Genomic DNA, 23,566 nt, shown 5'->3' with positions numbered 1-23,566 from the left:
ATGAAAGTTAATATTGTGGATATGGCTGAACATGTCGAAACTGAAATAACTCGTAGCCCGAGGCTTAATTATGTCCTGTGTTAAAAAGATATGCTTGTTTTATTTTATATATGAAACAAAGAGCAATCAAATATGATTTTTACCGTTTTTCCTCTTTTTATTTGAAATTGCCGTTATAAAACAGACTGAGCGGCCATGTTTCAGTAATAACAGAAAACATGTCAAAATGGACATCTTATTAATATAATAAATACAAAACAAGAATTGTGGCGTGAATCCAGGATCTTTATTGAATTTGGAAACCAATATTTTCAAATATTGATACACGAAACTTACATAATATCCAAAAATAATTATGATAATTATATTTTCTTTTGAACTAGAAGAAATGGGGGAAATACTACTTCCACTTTGAACAAGTTCATGCTGAATACTGAAAAAAAAAAGATAAATGAATGAAATCAGGTTGTCTTGTATTAAGAAAAGTTAAAAAAACATCCATGTAAAAATGTAAAGAACACTATGAATAATGTAAAACATCTAAAAACATCCATGTTAAAATTTAAAGCATATCTAAAATCAGTTATGTAAACATGTATATACGTGTGTGTTAAAATATCAGCTGCAAACATAATAATATTGCAAGATGTAAATAAAAATATGAAATGTTAGTTTTTTTTGATATATTCCTATCTGCTTTAAAAACGATAAAATATTTGCGACTAAAACGTTTTCAAATAACTCTTTCAAAGATTGAACGTCATAATATGTACTGCGTTGCGTAGCAAAGTCCACACAGTCGATTAAAATATGTTTAATAGTTAGCGGTGTTTGACATGGTACACATTCGGGTTGATCTTCTTTATTCAAAAGATAAGAATGAGTCAAACGGGTATGATCTATTCGACAGCGAGAAAAAAAGCAACTTCCTCCCTGCGAACAGATCTGTTTTCTTGGTGCCATTCCCCTATAGTAGGTTTGATATCATGAAGTTTATTGAATGAAGCATTGTTCCATGACGATTGCCATTTAGATAAAATGTATTTGGTGTTTATATTTTTCTTCACTATTTTTTGATATAAAATTTAGAGCTAAATCAATAGCTTTGGCCTCGGCTGAAAATATTGTTGCATTATTTCGCAAAAGTAATTTTGATTGATGAAGGAGGCTGACAGCAGCAGAGCCAACCTTTGATTCATCTTTTGAACCGTCTGTGTAAATTGCAAAATAGTCATTGTAAAGTTGATTTGATTTCATGATATTTGGTTTTACTAGTGTTATATGTTTGATAGATTAATATATCATTTGATAAAACTGTCTTAAATGTAGATTTTTATGTACATATATACATGATTCTTTTCTACATTATAAGTATATGTCCATTTATAACTTGTGCATGTCTCTGGTTCTGAGAAGGAACTTTCGAGTCATTATCATATGAAGGGGGATTTTTTTTATAAATGTCTATCTGCCACAACATACAGTTTACTATAATTAATGTTTAAACAGTTTTTTTTTTCAAGTGTAAGATTTGCATAATTATGTTTAATAATTTTTGCAGGAAACTGCAAAATATTGTTGGAGGAGTAATTTTTTTCAACATTCATTTTTAAATGGAGAATCGGTCCCAAAAATGGTTAATTGAACTCTAGTCACTTCCTAAATAAAACACTTCGGATGTGTAGAGTGCAGCGAGATAGTGTGCCATTTTTGCCCGTCAGATCTCTACTTGCAAGACAAATCAATTAATTATTCTAGGTATGTGTGGTTGGGTGGGTGGGGGGATGGGGTGTCATATAGATTCTCGGATGGACCCATTGTGCCAATGTTCTTCCATATCTGAACTCTTACGTCGCGTTTTTCTAAAATAAAGTATTTGTCCCATTTCTGAAGCAAAATATGTCATTAACATTATGTGGTTGTATTTAATATATATTTATTTGAAGGGAATTCCCAAATTATAAGGTTAAAATACATGTATAATATTTTGTCAACAGCTATTCTCAAAATATCTTTATCATTTTAATAAACAATTCGCATTATGATATGCCACCATGTTTATAAATCGCTTTCATACAAGATTATATGTTAAACAAATAACAGATAACACATTAAAAATGACGCATATAAGTATTTTAGGTATAAAGGGCTCAGTATGCGTTTCTTTAATATATAAAAGAAAAGACGATTTCAGTTATGTTGTAACATATTTTGTCAAATAAATATTGAAATGCTAGATGATATCGTTTCGAATAAAAATTTGTACGACACATACACTTAAAACTGAGAAAACTGTGTAATTTCTTTTGAGTTTGGGCATTCAGAACCCAACATCCAGGTTCCTCGCTAAACGATCAAAGTCACAACGAAGGTCACTATCATGTAGCTCAGTGTTTCACAAGCTTTTCATGTGTGGGCCTGCAAACCGGCACCCACGGAGAGATTCTGAACTCTCTTGGCACACATGATCACAATAATTGAACGACATGCTGAACTAATAATCCGGGTGTCTGGCATAAAGTCAAGCTCGTCTTTAGGTCATTGTTAAAGTCTACATCATTCCATGACAGGACTGTGAACTCTACACCCATGAAAGGATTTTGAAAACACTTGGCAAAAGCGAATACCATACTAGAGGTCATGCAAAAGCCATTAATTTGGTATGTTCCTTAAATCAAGGCAACTGAGCGCATTGCCACCAGAGACAAAGTTCACATTACACCTGATTTGCTGACTAAGAAGGCGTTCACAAAATAGTATCCTTCCACGTGGGACCCCATTTCAACGAAATTACTTCTTGCCTCTGAAATAGCAAACATGGCTTATTTTAAGCTTATGGGAACTGTAGCAGGTTCATGATTTAATTTATATCACACTTTGTCACTTCAAAGATTGGCAAAAGGTCTCAGTTCCTTTCAAAAACTGGTCCTTTTCCCAACCAGCCAAATTGTTAATTATTTTCCAAATTATATATATGCAATATTGGAAAAATAGATAATTTTAAGTTTATTTGCGAAGTAGCACAGTCATTTATCAATTGACTTACATCAAACTTCACTTGATCGGCAAAAAATCTTGGCACTATAGAAAAACTGAGCAGACTAGATAAAAACTTACAACAAAGTAAAGCGCACTTTTACTAAGACGGAACTAAACCGTTCTGAAATTCATTTTACATAGTGTATATGACAGAAAATACCTTGAAATTTATTCTGCAATAAATATAATCTCATAAAATCTAACGTGTCATGAAAATCGTTTCTCTAAAAAACAGAAAGTTATTTGAATAATATTTATATGTAACTACAAAGAAATATAAACATGTAATAAAAATAATATATATAAACTCTCAAAAATTTAGGAATTCAAAAATATAACATTTTAGTGTTGACAAAAGTATCTACTATGTACGGAAATGCATACTGATCCCCTTGTATTTAAGATATATAAGTATGTCATTTTCAAAGCGTTTTCTATTATCTGTTTCACATAATCTTGCATGAAAACGATTTATAAACACGATGGCATATAATATAATTTTGTATTTAAATAATATAAATATTGCGAGTGTAATTATTGAAAAAAAACTTTTATTTTTTGAACTTACCTTTTTGTAATTTCCTTCAAATAAATATATATTGCACAAAAATTGAAATACTTATAAAGAAATATTTTATTTAAGAAATTGAAACATTATTCTGTTGTAGAAAATAAATCTTGGAAAAAGACTTCAAATGTGGAAAAACATTGTCACAATAGGTCAATCAAGATATCTTTATGAGCCCCCACCTTTTTCTTCACCCCCTCCTAACAAAATCCCCACACCAAACCACGTGCAAAACAACGATTTGTTTTGCAAATAGAGATTTGACGGGTAAAATGGCACGGTATCTTACTGTATTTTACGCGTCTGAGATGTTTTTATTAAGGCAGTGACTAGAGTTCAAGAAACCGTTTTTGGGACCTATTACCCCTCCAAAATTGTATGTTAAAAATTAACCCTTCAACGATTTTTTTATAGTTAGCTGCCAAAATTATTAGAAGTAATTTAGTAAATATTACACTATGAAAATAACTTGAAAATTCCTTCTCAGGGCCATAGGGACTGGCCCCGTTACCCAAATTAGAAGAGAAGGCCCTGGTTACGACTTATGACTCTTTTTGCAGGTACGGACCTGGATCTCTAAACATTTGTGAAGTTTCAATAGCTACAAAATTAGTCATTTTAGACCTTCACCATCAAGTAATTGCGGGTTTGACTGAGGAGTGAGGTCAACTATTATTCCTCTGTTTCCTAGCAAAGCCAAAGGCATCTTTACTCTTTCAATAAAAATCCATTAGAAATAATGAACAATTTTTGTACATGCACCTTTTGCCAGTGTAAGGCTTCATATGCATAATACTCGAGAAGACGAAACGTATGTTATTAAGTAGATACGCACAAGTCAAGTATAAACATGGTTACATAAATTGAAGAAAATAGCAACGTCTGTATATAACAATCTGCAGTTAAGACAATTTTACATAACGAATTTTTAATCTAAACAAAACATTTAACATAAATAAAACCCAAGGTGAAATTGCATAAAAATATAAATTTAGGAAAACACGTTGAATTTATTTATTGCTCGTATATGATGACTATTTCATGTTGTAAAAAGAAATCTAAAAGGGGTGACTTAGATAGATATGATAAATACATATAATCACACAGAACATGTATGTTTCATTATATTAATATGTAATTTCTGACAGAACCTTATTTTTTGTATAACTTACAAAAAAAAATAAAGGGGATCAATATGCGCGTCCATAATATATTGATAGCAATTTACAATATGTATATGCAACACATAACCGGATCATTATACTCGCCTTATAAATAATATAGAATTGGATGTTATATATATTCTAACCTTGCCAATCGTCATATCCCGAGAGCGTCATCCTCTCTACATTGGTATATTTATTTTACCCATTATATTTCAACGTTATTTCACCTATAAGGAAAGGCACCTCTGAACAACAAGCAACATATGCATAAAGCAAGAAACATTTTAACAGTGTTATAAGTCATTAACACGTGTTAGGTGCATCATAAACCGGTTTAAACTCCTCAGTGGTGGTTTTGCCACTAACCATTTTAAGGCGGTGCCACACTATGTTCCAGTATTTGTTTGTTTGTTTTGTCCTTTTGTGTTCATTTTGTGTGTGGTTTGCGAGAGTTGTTCGTGTGTGTCTTTGGGGAGGCTGCGTTTTTTGAGCGTGGCTTTCCCTTTTGGATATTCTTCTTTGTTTTTTTTTGACGTAAGTATTACATAAAAGATACACAAAATGGTAGGTTAGGGTTTCTAATACAATTCAGATTTTGCAATTTGAGAGCATACTAGAATTTTATCGTATTAATTATGAAATACAGTCAATCTTCACAGAAAACATAACATAAAAATAAGTTCCAAACAACATCTGTAACAAGAAAAGACATACATTGGAGTAACATAATTTAATTGTTCATTGCCGATATATTGTCCATTGAGCAATATTGAAGATAATAATGGTTTTGTTTCCATTCTCTTAGATTGTATCACAATGGAAGTACAGCCAATCACAACACAAGTCGTGCCAAATATGGCGTAAGAAAGATGCAGTTTCAGAAAGTTAAGGTAAAATATTGTTTTAACTTTTTAATGTTTTAATAGTTTATATTATGTCAAAGAGAAGTGTTAAGACTTGTAATGGTTGAACAGGGCGGAGAAGTCGGAGGAGTTTGTATCCCAAAATTAAGTTTATCATAATAATTGTTCATATTACTGCATGACATTCCAAACCAAATGCTTTGAAAACAGATGTCAGTACTACATGTTTTAAATACTCGATATTTCTCCTGATAACATTTATATGCCACCAGACGAAATTAAGAAATTATATGTAAGGAACAAGAATTATCAATCAAAGAATAATAATCGCACGTATTCAGCTTAATATATGAAAGTTAAAAATATTTAAACAATTACTGACATTGTTTGCGAGTGAATACTATTTTCTGGTAAATATTCCATATAAATGGGGCTGCAAAATTGATCAAAACGACGTGTTAATATGTTACGGAACACAAAAAATCAAGTACGTAAAATAATGGTCTGTCTTTCACTGTTGATGTTCAAATTAAAAGAAAATGCCATTCTTTTTCCGAATGGCACCAAAACAGTTTGCTTAAATTACTTTTGAAAACATTTATTAATATATGGTGTAAAATGGGTGATACATTTATATATGAATAACTTCCATTAAGGTAGTTCTGCACGTTTGATAAACCGGAAATGATGGCGTAAGTCAGTTATCCAGAAAACGTAGAATGTAACCTAGATTCGGCGTACGGAAATGAAAATCATTTTATGAATTAATGACAACCAGTGAGTTAATTTATCAAAATGCCACTATTACTTTATTTCTAAAGTAAAAACATGATATTAAAATTAGACACGTTGAATAATTAAACATCATTTTTTAACGTCTCAAAATTAGCCTGAAATATTCTGTTCACTTCAATCATGGTCAAGTATCTCAAAAATAAATACACGGACCTATACGTTTTATTTTTGCCTCATTATAGGTCATATATTTATTTACAACTGTGAGAAGTTCCGTCAGAATCTACATTGTAGAAAACATTCTATTCTCGAAAATGTTATGAAAGTTATGATTTTCCCAAAGACTCCCATTATGAAAAAATGCGTGAGATTTAATTTTTTAAAATTAGTCTAGCAAAAATTCAAGCACCCGACCGTACCCTTTTTATTTGCTGAATTATCTAGGCATATTATGAAGATTTAAAAAATCGGAGTTTAGTTAATTTCTACTCTGTAGAAATATTTCAATTCAAACATGCAGATCTGCCTTTATGTAAAACAATAGCTTGTTCAGTCTCCATTCTAAAAAATTTAGAATTTTGTAAAGAGAATGTGATTATCTAATTACATGTAAACAAGAGACATTTTAGTTAAGAAATGGTGCAATTAAATAATATTTTGTTTTCGCTCTTTTTTGTATTACACTTGACATTTATAGAAAAAAAATCATTATTGCTATTAAGTTGAAATTAAAGCGAGAAGTCAATACAAAAAATATTCATCATTTTCAAAGGCTTTTTATTGAACGAGTAAAGGCGCCTTTGACTTGCTAAGAAAATGGAGGAATAAAAGTTCACCTCACTCCTCAGTCAAATCGGCCGACGATGAACGTTTAAAGTGACTGAAATAATTTTGTAACTATTGAAACTTCTCAAATTCTTCGAGATTCGTGTCTCTACCTGCAAAAAACGTTGTAAGTCATATCCTGGACCCATCTTCAAAAGTTCTATAATCGGGCGAGCCCTCTGGCCCTGAGAAGGAACTTTCGAGTGATTATCATATGAAGGGGGGATTTTTCTGTATAATTGTCTATCTGCCACAACATACAGGTTACTATAATTAATGTTTAAACAACTTTATCAAGTGTAAGATTTGTATAATTATGTTTAATAATTTTTGCAGCAAACTGCAAAATATTGTTGGAGGAGTAATTTTTTCAACATACATTTTTAAATGGAGAATGGGTCCCAAAAATGGTTAATTGAACTCTAGTCACTTCCTAAATAAAACATTTTGGATGTGTAGAGTAAAGCGAGATAGTGTGCCATTTTTGCCCGTCAGATCTCTACTTGAAAGACAAATCAATAACTTATTCTAGGTATGTGTTGGTGGGTGGGTGGGGGATGGGGTGTCATATAGATTCTCGGATGGACCCATTGTGCCAATGTTCTTCCATATCTGAACTCTTACGTCGCGTTTTTCTAAAATAAAATATTTGTCCCATTTCTGAAGCAAAATATGTCATTAACAGTATGTGGTTGTGTTTAATATAAATTTATTTGAAGGGAATTCCCAAATTATAAGGTTAAAATACATGTATAATATTTTTGTCAACAGCTAATCTCAAAATATCTTTATCATTTTTAATAAACAATTCGCATTATGATATGCCACCATGTTTATAAATCGCTTTCATACAATATTATATGTTAAACAAATAACAGATAACACATTAAAAATGACACACATATTATGTATTTTAGGTAAAAAGAGGTCAGTATGCGTTTCCTTAATATATAAATAAAAAGACGATTTCAGTTATGTTGTAACATATTTTGTCAAATAAATATTGAATTATATGTTAGATGATATCTTTTCGAATAAAACTGTGTACGACTTAAATAACACACACTTAAAACTGAGAAAACTGCGTTAATTTCTTTTGAGTTTGGGCATTCAGAACCCAACATCCAGGTTCCTGGCTCAACGATCAAAGTCACAACGAAGATCACTATCATGTACCTCAGTGTTTCATCAGCTTTTCATGTGCGGGCCTGCAAACCGGCACCCACGGAGAGATTCTGAACTCTCTTGGCACACATGATCACCATTATTGAACGACATGCTGAACTAATAACCCGGGTGTCTGGCATGTTCCTTAAATCAAGGTAACTGAGCTCATTGCCACCAGAGGCAAAGTTCACATTACACCTGATTTGCTGACTAAGAAGGCGTTCACAAAATAATATCCTTCCACGTGGGACCCCATGTCAACGAAATTACTTCTTGCCTCTGAAATAGCAAACATGGCTTATTTCAAGCTTGTGGGCACTTTAGCAGGTTCATGATTTAATTTATATCACACTTTGTCACTTCAAAGATTGGCAAAAGGTCTCAGTTCCTTTCAAAAACTGGTCCTTTTCCCAACCAGCCAAATTGTTAATTATTTTCCAAATTATATATATGCGATATTGGAAAAATAGATAATTTTAAGTTTGTTTGCAAAGTAGCACAGTCATTTATCAATTGAGTTACATCAAACTTCACTTGATCGGCAAAAGATCTTGGCACTATAGAAAAACTGAGCAGACTAGATAAAAATTTACAACAAAGTAAAGCGCACTTTTACTAAGACGGAACTAAACCGTTCTGAAATTCATTTTACATAGTGTATATGACAGAAAATACCTTGAAATTTATTCTGCAATAAATATAATCTCATAAAATCTAATCGTTTCTCTAAAAAACAGAAAGTTATTTGAATAATATTTATATGTAACTACAAAGAAATATAAACTTGTAATAAAAATAATATATATAAACTTTCAAAAATTTAGAAATTCTAAAATATAATATTTTAGTGTTGACAAAAGTATCTACTATGTACGGAAATGCATACTGATCCCCTTGTATTTAAGATATATAAGTATATCATTTTCAAAGCGTTTTCTATTATCTGTTTTACATAATCGTGCATGAAAACGATGTATAAAGACGATGACATATAATACAAATTTGCAATTAAATAATATAAATATTGCGAGCGTAATTATTGAAAAAAAAACTTTTATTTTTTGAACTTATCTTTTTGTAATTTCCTTCAAATAAATATATATTGCACAAAAATTAAAATACTTATAAAGAAATATTTTATTTAAGAAATTGAAACATTATTCTGTTGTAGAAAAAAATAATCTTGGAAACAGACTTCAAATGTGGAAAAAACATTGTCACAATAGGTCAATCGAGACATCTTCATGAGCCCCCACCTCTTTCTGCAGCCCCTCCCAACAAAAATCCCCACACCAAACCACGTGCAAAACAACGATTTGTTTTGCAAATAGATTTGACGGGTAAAATGGCACGGTATCTTACTGCATTTTACGCGTCTGAGATGTTTTTATTAAGGCAGTGACTAGAGTTCAAGAAACCATTTTTGGGACCTATTACCCCTCCAAAATTGTATGTTAAAAATTAACCCTTCAACGATTAATTTATAGTTAGCTGCCAAAATTATTAGAAGTAATTTAGTAAATATTACACTATGAAAATAACTTGAAAATTCCTTCTCAGGGCCAAAGGGACTGGCCCCGTTACCCAAATTAGAAGAGAGGGCCCTGGTTATGACTTATGACTCTTTTTGCAGGTACGGACCTGGATCTCTAAACATTTGTGAAGTTTCAATAGCTACAAAATTAGTCATTTTAGACCTTCACCATCAAGTAATTGCGGGTTTGACTGAGGAGTGAGGTCAACTATTATTCTTCTGTTTCTTAGCAAAGCCAAAGGCATCTTTACTCTTTCAATAAAAATCCATTAGAAATAATGAACATTTTTTGTACATGCACCTTTTGCCAGTGTAAGGCTTCATATGCATAATACTCGAGAAGACGAATCGTGTTATTAAGTAGATACGCACAAGTCAAGTATAAACATGGTTACATAAATTAAAGAAAATAACAACGTCTGTATATAAAAATCTACAGTTCCGACAATTTTACATACCGAATTTTTAATCTAAACAAAACATTTAACATAAATAAAACCCAAGGTGAAATTGCATAAAAATATAAATTTAGGAAAACACGTTATTGCTCGTATATGATGACTGTTTCATGTTGTAAAAAGAAATCTAAAAGGGGTGACTTAGATAGATATGATAAATACATATAATCACACAGAACATGTATGTTTCATTATATTAATATTTAATTTCTGACAGAACCTTATTTTTTGTACAACTTCCAAAAAAAAAAAAATAAAAAAAAATAAAGGTGATCAATATGCGCTTCCATAATATATTGATAGCAATTTACAATATGTATATGATATGCAACACATAACCGGATCATTATACTCGCCTTATAAATAATATAGAATTGGATGCTGTATATATTCTAACCTTGCCAATCGTCATATCCCGAGAGCGTCATCCTCTCTACATTGGCATATTTATTTCACCCATTATGTTTCAATGTTATTTCACCTATAAGGAAAGGCACCTCTGAACAACAAGCAACATATGCATAAAGCAAGAAACTTTTTAACAGTGTTATAAGTCATTAACACGTGTTAGGTGCATTATAAACCGGTTTAAACTCCTCAGTGGTGGTTTTGCCACTAACCATTCTAAGGCGGTGCCCCACTGTGTTCCTGTATTTGTTTGTTTTGTCCTTTTGTGTTCATTTTTGTGTGTGGTGTGCGAGAGTAATTCGTGTGTGTCTTTGGGGAGGCTGCTTTTTTTGAGCGTGGCTTTCCCTGTTGGATATACTTCTTTGTTTTTTTGACGTAAGTATTACATAAAAGATACTCAAAATGGTAGGTTAGGGTTTCTAATACAATTCAGATTTTGCAATTTGCGAGCATACTAGAACTTTATCGTATTAATTATAAAATACAGTCAATCTCCACAGAAAACATAACATAAAAATAAGTTCCAAACAACATCTGTAACAAGAAAAAGACATACATTGGAGTAAGATAATTTAATTGTTCATTGCCGATATATTGTCCATTGAGCAATATTGAAGATAATAATGGTTTTGTTTCCATTCTCTTAGATTGTATCACAATGGAAGTACAGCCAATCACAACACAAGTCGTGCCAAATATGGCGGAAGAAAGATGCAGTGTCAGAAAGTTAAGGTAAAATATTGTTTTAACTTCTTAATGTTTTAATAGTTTATATTATGTCAAAGAGAAGTGTTAAGACTTGTAATGGTTGAACAGGGCGTGGAAGGCGGAAGAGTTGGTATCCCAAAATTAAATTTATCATAATAATTGTTCATATTACTGCATGACATTCCAAACCAAATGCTTTGAAAACAGATGTCAGTACTACATGTTTTAAATACTCGATATTTCTCCTGATAACATTTATATGCCACCAGACGAAATTAAGAAATTATATGTAAGGAACAAGAATTATCAATCAAAGAATAATAATCGCACGTATTCAGCTTAATATATGAAAGTTAAAAATATTTAAACAATTACTGACATTGTTTGCGAGTGAATACTATTTTCTGGTAAATATTCCATATAAATGGGGCTGCAAAATTGATCAAAACGACGTGTTAATATGTTACGGAACATAAAAAATCAAGTACTTAAAAAAATGGTCTGTCTTTCACTGTTGATGTTCAAATTAAAAGAAAATGCCATTCTTTTTCCGAATGGCACCAAAACAGTTTGCTTAAATTACTTTTGAAAACATTTATTGATATATGGTGTAAAATGGGTGATACATTTATATATGAATAACTTCCATTAAGGTAGTTCTGCACGTTTGATAAACCGGAAATGATGGCGTAAGTCAGTTATCCAGAAAACGTAGAATGTAACCTAGATTCGGCGTACGGAAATGAAAATCATTTTATGAATTAATGACAACCAGTGAGTTAATTTATCAAAATGCCACTATTACTTTATTTCTAAAGTAAAAACATGATATTAAAAATAAGACACGTTGAATAATTAAACATAATTTTTTAACGTCTCAAAATTAGCCTGAAATATCAGTTCACTTCAATCATGGTCAAGTATCTCAAAAATAAATACACGGACCTATACGTTTTATTTCGCCTCATTATAGGTCATATATTTATTTACAACTGTGAGAAGTTCCGTCAGAATCTACATTGTAGAAAAAATTCTATTCTCGAAAATGTTATGAAAGTTATGATTTTCCCAAAGACTCCCATTATGAAAACATGCGTGAGATTGATTGTTTTAAAATTAGTCTAGCAAAAATTCAAGCACCCGACCGTACCCTTTTTATTTGTTGAATTATCTACTAGGTATTTTATGAAGATTTAAAAAATCGGAGTTTAATTAAATTCTACTCTGTAGAAATATTTCAGTTCAAACATGCAGATCTGCCTTTATGTAAAACAATAGCTTGTTCAGTCTCCATTCTAAAAAAATTAGAATTTTGTAAAGAGAATGTGAGTATCTAATTACATGTAAACAAGAGACATTTTAGTTAAGAAATGGTGCAATTAAATAATATTTTGTTTTCGCTCTTTTTTGTATTAGATTTGACATTTATAGAAAAAAAATCATTATTGCTAAAAGTTGACATTTTGGTGCAGCATTGATTTGACATTTGTACTTGAAGGACAAAAACAGATATTAAATACATGTTTGCATCTTATAACTAAAGGATAAACCGCTCTTAAAAATTGTCAGTACATGTAAAGAACACTGAGCTGTATCATGAATTTTGCATTGTAACTGTATTTGCACCTAAATAAAGAATTGTAAAAAAGAAACGTATTATGCTCTGCAATAAAATCGCTTACTTGCAGTTATGAATAGTTAGATGCTAGAATCAGCAACAGATACTCTAGCATTTTTGTGTCTAACATACATTACCTTCTGGTACTGTAACGTTGTTGCTTTTAGGAATCACCACGCGGGGATTACAATTGAGGTTTGGTACATCATAAGCAGGTGTCTTACCGGCGGTACCTCATGTACACTTTTATTTGTATATTTTCTCGCGATATGTTTGATACTGTCTATTTATGTATTGATTTGTATTTTACGGCAAAGCGATGCATTCAGGCAATACATCGCCAAATTATCAATGTACATACACACGCCTTATGATTTCAGTGTTAGGAGCTGCATTCCTGGAACATGGTTATATCCGTTTGATATATGTATTTCTTTTTTTTTTTTCAGGTATTGAAATAATTTGTACTAGAACTGAACATTGGAAAGCTTTAAAGCTATTGAAGTGTTTCTTTTTTTTTGAAAGGCGGAGAACAACAATCAATATGCAAGACATCTTTCTTTAGTGGCTATTAGAAAAGTTTACTACAATCTGTTTCACCTGGCAATTATTTGCTATTGATCAGAATTGAAAATATCGCGAGGAAGTGGTTGTGGTTTGGGTATGAAATATTATATATGCTTAGACTATATACTCAAATTTTTGACACAATTAGAATATACACATAGAGGAGTATAATTATTTGTGAGAAGGTTTTATTTTAATAATTAATATGCATTCAGACTGGATTCTTATTTTTTCAACGGTGTTTGAAATATACAAAGATCTAGGGAAGGGATATGGTTATGTGCGAGTAGGTTTTATGATTTTTTTTATGTATTCAAATTGGATCTAATTTTCAATACAATGTAACTATTTATGATATTCAGGCCGGATTTAATTTTCAACACAATTTGGAATATACAATAACAAAGTGAAAGAATATAATTATGATGTTTACTTTTTATCGTGATCATCACAATTCAAATCGGATTGAATTTATAATAATTGATGATATTCTAATCGGATTTAATTTTCAACACAATTCGGAATATTCACACATATAGTGAAGGTATATTATTATTGAAGATGTCAATGTTTGGTAAAAGTTGGATTGTACATAACTGGAGTAAAGGAATATAATTATCGGTGAGAAAGATTTATCTTTATTAATAATATATACGTATATTCAAATCTGGTATAATTCTCAAAACCTTAGGAATAGACATTGATAAAATAAAGGAATATAATTATTAATGACCGTTAGATCTAATCGGGGCCTCTGTAACCGAGTGATTAAGGTCGCTGACTTTAAATCACTTGCCCCTGATCGATGTTGGATCGAGCCACACTCGGGGCGATAAATTCTGAAATAATGCACGGAGGGGCACCTAGGGTCTTCCTCCAACATCAAAGCTGTAAAGACGCGATATGGCCTTTAATTGTGTCGATGCGATGTTTAACCCAACAAAACAAAACTTAGTTATAACCATTATATAAAGTTTACCACACATATACCATTATTCATCTAGTAAATAGACGACCTTAAGATCCAGTAGGAAAAAACATCGCGGAATAAAAACACTTGTAAGACCAAGAAGATTATTTATAGGACTGGTCTTTATTGAAAGTAAAATAAGATAAAATACATTTTTGCATATTAATGGCTTAAAATGCATGTTTGTTTGGCTATACTTTTATCTATGTGTGTATTCACAACATTAGTTTTTAATTTCCTGCACTTTAATTTTTTCTGAATGAACACTTTCAGTTTGTAATATAGTAGGTACTTTGCAAATTTTATTGAATATTATGGTCATTAATTTGATCATGTAAGTTGATTAAGTACTGTCCTGTCATTTTTTTTATCAGATATATTAAAACCAAATTCTTTGGTATGCTGGATATAATATTAGATGTTGTAAACTCACTGAAAGAGCCTGTTCGGTCCTGTGTTAGAAAAAAGATATGATAACATTTATTAAACACAAAGAGAAGGAAAAATAAGAAATCTAACAAAGAAATCTGCCAAGACTTTAAAGCCATTTGTTTCGAAGTACAAAAGAGTACAACTAATTTTTATAATGATATCGCTAAATCGTAAAAAAGATAACAATCGAAATTATGTCAGTATTTTCATGTATTGCATTTGACATTAAAGATACTCAACAGTACCTACGGGCATTTTAGAAAAAACATTTTTTTTTTTATTTTAAGAAAATACTGACTGATCATATAGCTCTCGAAAATTTTCACTTCATCTAATAGCTACTAATATTTGCATATTTACACTAAAGGAAACACAACATATAAAAGCATTTATCAGCAGTATATTTTGTATAGTTTTGTATCGTGTGTATAACAACTTATTCATGGACACGCTAAATCATTAAGCACAAAGTATGTAATATTATATACTTATCGATGATGAGAAATATAACTGGTTTAAGACTGGCTTAAATTGTTTGAACAATATTAATATTTTGTGATGATCTTTTTTTTACCAGTGAAATTTTACGGAACGTTTTTTTTTTCGATATACAAATTATAACAAATATGCCGTGCATTCAGTAAATGTAAAATCATTGTTCATATTTTATTCCTCTACAATATTGCATTTAAGAAAAGAGTTTCAATTTTCAACTCCCTTAAATTAAATATAATTTATCACTTGATATCACACTTTGTTTGCCATTTTAGTACACGTCTGTAAATCAAGATCAACATATAATATTCATTCTTAAATTTAGCGTACTCCATAAACAAAGTAAACGTAGACATTACAAAATGTGATTTAATAAATTATTTGGTTTTTCAGTTTTGATGGTCTTGTTGTCTACACATTTTCAATGTTTGAAATTTAGTGACTATAATTCAGTGTTAATTTCGCTGCTTTTTCTCATTTAATGTAATCATAAATTATCTACAATACTAAAATTTGTTCATTGACTTAGAGTAAACAAGCAGTAACATCTGGTGGTGTTTATTCATAGATATGTGTTAGAACATATGAAAATATGTCCAGTAGTCTGGTAAATAAATACAAAATATTTTATTGCAGAATTTCGTGTTCCGTAACATTTTAGAAAATCAGGTAAAATTAATATTAGCATAAAATTCTAATGGAAATGACTTGAGCACGTTGAATTGTCTTTAGAAGCTAGTTACCTCCTTTTGACGGTTCCTTACGCCTACATGATTCCCTGTACTTCTGGTTTTATAATTTACAAAGCAAAAAACGACTGTCGCTATTCATTTGTGCATAATTTAAATGCCGGTGTTGTACAACGGAATTATCTTGATGAAGATAATGGTTCCAGCCGTCTCATATTGTATGTTTTTATGTTTACGTAATTTATTCCTTTAATTTTCAGTGATTTTTGTAAGATAAATATATGCATCAGGTAAGCAGTGAAGTCTTCAAAACTAAAAGAAAGCGTTTGTTTTTCAAAAGCATGTGCGGTTATTAAATATTTCAAAATGGAAGTATCGATCGAAGGATACTATCATATGTTTCTTGCCTACATTTTGAATGCAAAAGTTTCATTAAATATTTAAACAATACCTAAATCATTTCGAATCACATACAAACCAAAATACATTTTTGTAGTAGTTAACATATCACAACAGAAACTGGTTTTATTTCGTTCTTATCAAGATGTTTGTTTTATCTAATCTAGGCCAGGGTATACCTTTTGAAAAAAGTACATGTTTAATTTCCGTAAATTATGATATCATCACTTTGCGGAAGTTTTACGTAAATGAATTCCTATGAAAAAGTGAAGTGGCAAAATCTGTCAATTTAAGGAAAAAATAACATTTTAAAACTAAAATCCTATAAATTAATAAAAAAGAAAATGATACTTTTGCAAAGAACCTGTGCTTGATTTAAACTTTACTTTCTTATCTATACACTGTTCATAATAGAACTCGGCGATATATGACCAAATTTCCCAAATGGATGGGAACTTGCCCCATTCCAGAAACAGGGAGAAAAACGATACTGCAAACTTTTTATAAGAGCTATCAATGTTATAAAGATCAGATTGAGAGGTTTGTTTTTAAACTGAACGAAAAACATTGTAAGTGATATATTTGTACTTACATACACGTTATTTGGCCGAAATTACACGTACGACACTACATATCGCTGCATTCCCCGATTTCTCAAAAGTTTTCACTGTAAAAAGAAAATAACCAAAAACATTCAATTTAACTCACCTGTAAACGTCCTGTTCAGTGCCTGCGCTGTCGGAAGCGCAATGCCTTCATTTAAGCGGGGCACATTTTTGCCGCAGGGAACGTTTTATACCCGTGATTTTAGCTGTGCAAAATTTCAATAAAGGTTTACAATACAGTTTCTGTATTATACATGAAATAATGTTTACAAAAAAGAGCATAGCATTTCGATCATGGTATTAAATTAAAACATCATGACTTACACTTCCAAATGATAGACGTTATTTTATATTTTCAGTTAAACATTTTGTGCTGTCTAGAACTTAGGTTACTATTTTGATGAATTACTATTTCCAATGACAAATGGAATTAGTAAGCAAAATGTCTAAAAGACGAAGCAACACTCGTAATCAGGTTATCTTTTCTCTTCACTTTATTATTCAAGAAATATAGACTAATATCTATCAATATTTATCATTTATCAACTCGGTAAAAATAAATGTGCTTATTGCTGTAGAAATAATGCCTTATTATTGTTTTGAATATTTGCGTACATTTTAACCAGTTCAAAGAGATGCAAATGCAATGCGTACGAAATCTTTAACGGCGAAACATTTTGTTGGCAAAATGTAAATTCGTAGAAAGCACAGTTAACATTTTCCTTTGTCTTTTCGTTTCCGGCTCTCGGACGAGTAACATATCATAATTCACATAAACGTTTCAGGTCGTTTTCCATCGTACATATAATAGAGCAAGGATGCCTGGACGAGGAAAAGGATTAAGAAAGAGGAAAAATATTATATGTGAGGATCAGGGACGGGATGGCAACAGGAAACGTTTAAGTAGGACGGATCGGAGAACGTCACCACCGAATATAAGCCACGAGACAGTAGATGAGCAAGGAACGGAAGGGTTGCAGTGCAGTTGTAAGATGGGAGGCCGTCATCTAGCGGTTCACGTAAGAACAATTTCATTGATTTTGATAACATATTAAATAATTCACAAATAAATGATATAAGCACTGATAATTTAGTCAGGCAGACAAATCCAGAAATGGTGAGGTGTGGTGGGGATCATTTATACCTGCATGTACCTGATTCCTTGCGAACAAAATTAAAAATCACCAATATGTCAATCTTGCCATGTTGCCGAAGGTGGTGCCGAAAGTTCCCAGAAAATCTGTTAACCGAAAGAGATGTCTGTGATCAAATTTTTCCACATATATATTTTGTTCGTTTATTTGAATCATATGTTCCATTACAAAAATGTTTCATTCTTGTCATTTGGTATAAAATATGCATAATAACAATAATGAAATTATAAAGTTGTTTATTGTTCATTGGTAAAAATTTGTCATAAAATAACTAATAAAACCAGTGAACAACGGCAATATTGAATTACGGATTCACCGTATATTTTAAACACTTTTATGTAATAAAATAAATTATAATCTACATTCACGCTGTTGAACTCTGATATATAAAATTATAGAAATATATGGCTTATTGTACAACCACTACCTTAATATTATGGTATGTATGTCTCATTTTTTTTATTTGATTAATTCATACGGATAGTTTTATTATGTAACCGGTTATTTCGTTTCTTACGATATGAATAATTCCTTTTAAAAATGCAATATGTGTCTGAATTTAAATTCCAAGTCCGGATAGTGTTAATTCGTAAAGCGGCGGAGTCCATATTTTCCCTATTAATGTTCTCCTGTTTGTTGTTTGTTTGCTATCATTTCATTTTCTTTTATTTGAAACTACGCTCTTTTTGTATTCAGTGTGATTTAAATATGAGCTCTTAATTAAAAGAATGAAATATTATGTCAAATATATTGTGATTTATTCTTAAAAAATAAAGAAAACTGGGCACTGACTGCAAGATCAAATGATATTCACACATATTTTTGTAGCGACAATCGTTTTGACAATGAAAAAATAATGCAACTAGCACATTTACTTGCAAAATCCTTTTAAGTCAAAACTGAATAAAAACTCAGGAATATTACATTTTTTATCATTACATTTACTGTGTAAAACAACGTGTAGACCATTACACGAATCGTACCAAAATTCGGAATGATTCCATATTCTTATTTCGTTTCATTTTGCTGTGTTTGCCAGACGAGATATATACACAGAAAATGTTAAATTCCTATAAGCAAAACTTTTGTTAATTTAAGATGCAGATTGTTTTGATAATTGACAAAGATATACTTTAAAACTAGATCTTTAGAATAAAAAGATATGTCAATTTTATGTTGGAAGTGTTTTCGGGATATATATATAAATATTTGAAGATCCCGCGTCAAACGGGTGAAACCGGTTATTTATTTCTTTATTTTTCTGATTTTAAAATGTTTATAGACAATATTAAAATGTAAAGACTCGAGCATCTTTCTCCACATTTTTTCCCCTGTATTTAGTCCGTATTTTGCTTTTCAGTTAGGATATATATACAAACTTCATTAAGTCACAATTTAATTTACAGCGTTATAAGTCACTAACACGTGTTGACACAAGTATTTACATACAAAGACATGAAAATGGTATATTAGGGTTTCTGATATAATTTCAATTTTGCATAATTATTAGAATATCAAAATCTGATCCATTGACAAAAAAATTGTATCAATGATAAAATACAGTCCATCTCAACAGAAGTTAGTTTCCATGTCATAAAACGTAAGATACAAACAACGCCTGAGCTATACATGAGAATATAATTGCTGATTGCTAATATATTTTCCATTTATCAATATTGAAGATAAGAACGGTTTTTAGTCTGTGGCGGTAGCCATTGTATATTGTTTATGGCTTAATAAATAAATCTTGAAAAAAACCTTGTTTCCATCCATTTAGATTGTATGACAATGGAAGTATACCCAAAGATAACACGAGTTGTTTCAACATGGCGGAACGAAAGATGAAGGCAGTGTCTGTAAGTTAAGGTAAAATATTGTTTTTTTTTTAAGGTTTTAATAGTTTATATTATAATAAGAAGACGAGTTCCTTGTTAAGACTTGTAATGGTTGAACCAGGGAGGAAAGGGCGTATCCTGATTTTAAATTTATCTTAATCAATAATTTTTCTTCATGTGTCTGTATAACATTCCAAACTAAATGCTTTGAAAACAGATGTTCGCACAACATTATTTAAATAATCGATACCTCCTTTTATAACATTTACATGCCGCCGGACAAAATTATAAAAGAACTATATACAATGTAGAAGGAACAAGAGAGAAATCAAAGAATAAAAGTCGCACGTGTTCAGCTTATATAAAAGTTAGGCCACACCAAATTAATTATTTCGTCAACGGATTTTCAGCTTTTTTTCAGAATAAAAAAATATTTTTTTTTTTGAAAATCATCTTCCGCTTGCTTCAATTTTTGGAAAAATTTAAGGGCGAACCTTTTTCATTGTGGATGGGCCTTTTTGTACTGTGTTGCGACAGGGACTCATTATTTAATACTTTTAATCATAATTGTCCATCAAAACACCGGGGGAACATTTTTTCAGCCTCTGTACTCACCAGTGTGCCAGTATGACAGTTAGATTATGATACGTAATCTGGGAAAGCTCATTAGGAAGAGTGTTTGCGAGTCTTCTTTTTCTCAAGATGAACATCGACATCTTAATATTTTAAAATTTGCTGTGATTGCCAGAAAATGTAGAGATTATATAAGAGAGTGTGATTATTTAATAAAATGACACATATTCTAAGTCTAATTGCATTTAAATAATATTTTGTTTTAGCAATTCTTGTTTAACAGTAGATTAAATATTATCGCTAAAAGGTTTGGTTTGTACTTAAAACCCAGTTGAAAAACATAAGTAGATATAAATTAAAGGTAAATATTAAATAAATGTTTGATATATACATTTCTGTGTTTCTTTTCAGGTATTGTAAAAATATGTACTAGAATGGAAACTTGGAAAGCTTTAAAGCTATTGAAGTGTTTCATTTTTTTCGAAGGTGGAGAACAATCAGTATGCACGACATCTTTCTCAATGGCTATAAAAAATTTACAACAATATGTTTCCCCTGGCAATTATTTGGTATTAATCAGAATTGAAAATATCGCGAGGAAGTGGCTGTGGTTTTGATATGAAATATTACATGATCATGCTATATACTCAAACAGGGTTAAATGCTCAATACTGTTTGGAATATACATAAATAAAGAAAAGAAATATATATTATTTGTGAGAAAGTTTTTTTTAATAATTTTTGTGTAATAAAATTAGATTTAATTTTTCAACGCAGTTTGAAATATACATAGACAAAGTGAAGGAATTTAACTATTTGTGATATTCAAGTCGGATTTCATTTTCAACACAATTTGGAATATATTCAAAGAAAAAAGCGGAGGATTATAATTATTGGTGATTAGGTTTTGTTGGGGTATCATCTAAATTCAAATCGGATTGAATTTTCAATTTAATTTTGAATATAAACATACATTGCAAAAAAAATTTAATTATTGGTGATAATCTTATCGGATGTAATTTGCAATACAATTTGGAATATTCACAAGTTCAAAAGAAGAAATATAATTATCGGTAAGTGTTATTCTAATCATTGATATATATATTAAAAGCTGGTTTAATTCTCGAAACTTTAGGAATAAACATTGATAAAATCAAAGAATATAATTATTAATGACCGTTAGTTCTAATCATTAAATAAAATATACTAAAATATACTATTGTTTGTCTATTTAACAGACTTTTCGATCAAACAGGCAAAAGTATTTATAGCGTTAGGAACAATCATATATTAACGGTTTAAAATACATGTTTGTTCGACCGAATCATCTGCCAAGATTTTAAGGTATGTTTTTCTTAAGTACAAGGGAGTACAAATGATTCTATCATTTAACTTTGTTTTCACTGTTATAAGTATAAATAGATAGAACATTGAAGCGGTTTAATTTTTGCTGTAAGAATAACAGACAAATAGATAAGTAATATTCCATAATCAGAAATAGTTTTTCATATATCAAAATTTTGGTTTTTGTCGTTATTAAATGTTTCTGCTTTTATCTGATTGTATGGGTTGGTTGCCGATTTCTCTGTACGTTTTGGATTTGGATTAGTATTTAAGTGTCCAAGCCAAGCTTTTGCAAGAAAGAAATTTAAGGACTGTTGGAAACTCTTTGTATGAGTACTCAGAGAAGTAAGTTTAGCACATTAAAACATAATAAACAACTAAACAACTAAAATTAAATGATCAACTAAATATTTGTTTTTTATTCAAAGGCATAGTTGATATTTCTTTGTAGTTATATAAATTATATTTAAAAATGTCAGTATTTTTGGAGAAACGATTGAATTTATAAAAATATCTTTGTTGCAGAATAATTTTCAAGGTTTTTTCTCTAATTTAAACGATTTAAAGTCCATTTCAGACCGGTCTCACTTTTCCGAAGGAGCCAAAATCTTATGCCGACCAAGTGAATTTTGATTTAAGTCGATTGATAACTGACTGTGCTACGTTGCAAACAAACTTAAAATTTGTTATTTTCTCAATATCACATACATATAACAGTTTTTCTCCAATCTTAGACGTGACAAAGTTTTATATAAATTAAATAATGAACCTGTTGCAGTGCCCACAAGCTTGAAATAATCCATTTTTGTTATTTCATTGGCAACAAGAAATCGGGTCCCCCGTGGAAAGATATTTTTTGTGTTGCCTTCTTAGTCAGCAAAGCATATAACATGTGAACTTGGCCTCTGCTGAACAAAAAGAAAAAAAAAAGAAAAAAAAAAAAGAAGAAAATTTAGAGATTTTGCAAGAGAGTGTGATTATAAACTATAAAGATATGATCAATTATATGTTTTTATATGTTTTTTTATGTAAATGCATAGCCAAGACATTATTATATTTAATTATATACGAAAAGACCTACTAGGATTCAGATAGTTGATATAAATCACGTAACGTTACCTTCAATTTTACAAAATGCAATTGCCAGAAGAATCAAACCAATTTATATTTTGAATGTCCTTCTTTCAATGGAAAAGACATGACTCCAAATACAAATTTCAGGTGCATGCAGCCATTGTTCTTAAAAATAAACTACTACGATCAACACTTAAGAAATCCGGTCTGAATATTTCAGTTGAGGACTATTTATACAACTTGATATGACAACGTGACTTATATCTAAATTGTGTGTAAAGGAACAGATCAGCTCACGCGGAAAACACATTGTCCGTTTCTCCTTGCATAGCGAGGAATG

The 23,566-nt window shown here is 30.6% G+C and overlaps 1 long non-coding RNA gene across 1 annotated transcript; it reads left to right on the top strand.

Moving 5' to 3' along the window:
* Positions 1-13,779: 13,779 nt before the first annotated feature.
* On the top strand, positions 13,780-22,431 carry LOC123559823 (uncharacterized). Its single transcript, XR_006688026.2, has 4 exons — positions 13,780-14,277; positions 18,032-18,265; positions 20,178-20,266; positions 21,220-22,431. It is a non-coding gene; the product is annotated as an uncharacterized LOC123559823 (long non-coding RNA).
* The last annotated feature ends 1,135 nt before the right edge of the window (positions 22,432-23,566 follow it).

Source organism: Mercenaria mercenaria, chromosome 10 (assembly GCF_021730395.1).
Source record: "Mercenaria mercenaria strain notata chromosome 10, MADL_Memer_1, whole genome shotgun sequence".
Taxonomy (NCBI): domain Eukaryota; kingdom Metazoa; phylum Mollusca; class Bivalvia; order Venerida; family Veneridae; genus Mercenaria; species Mercenaria mercenaria.
This window is presented reverse-complemented; position numbering and strand designations above follow the sequence as displayed.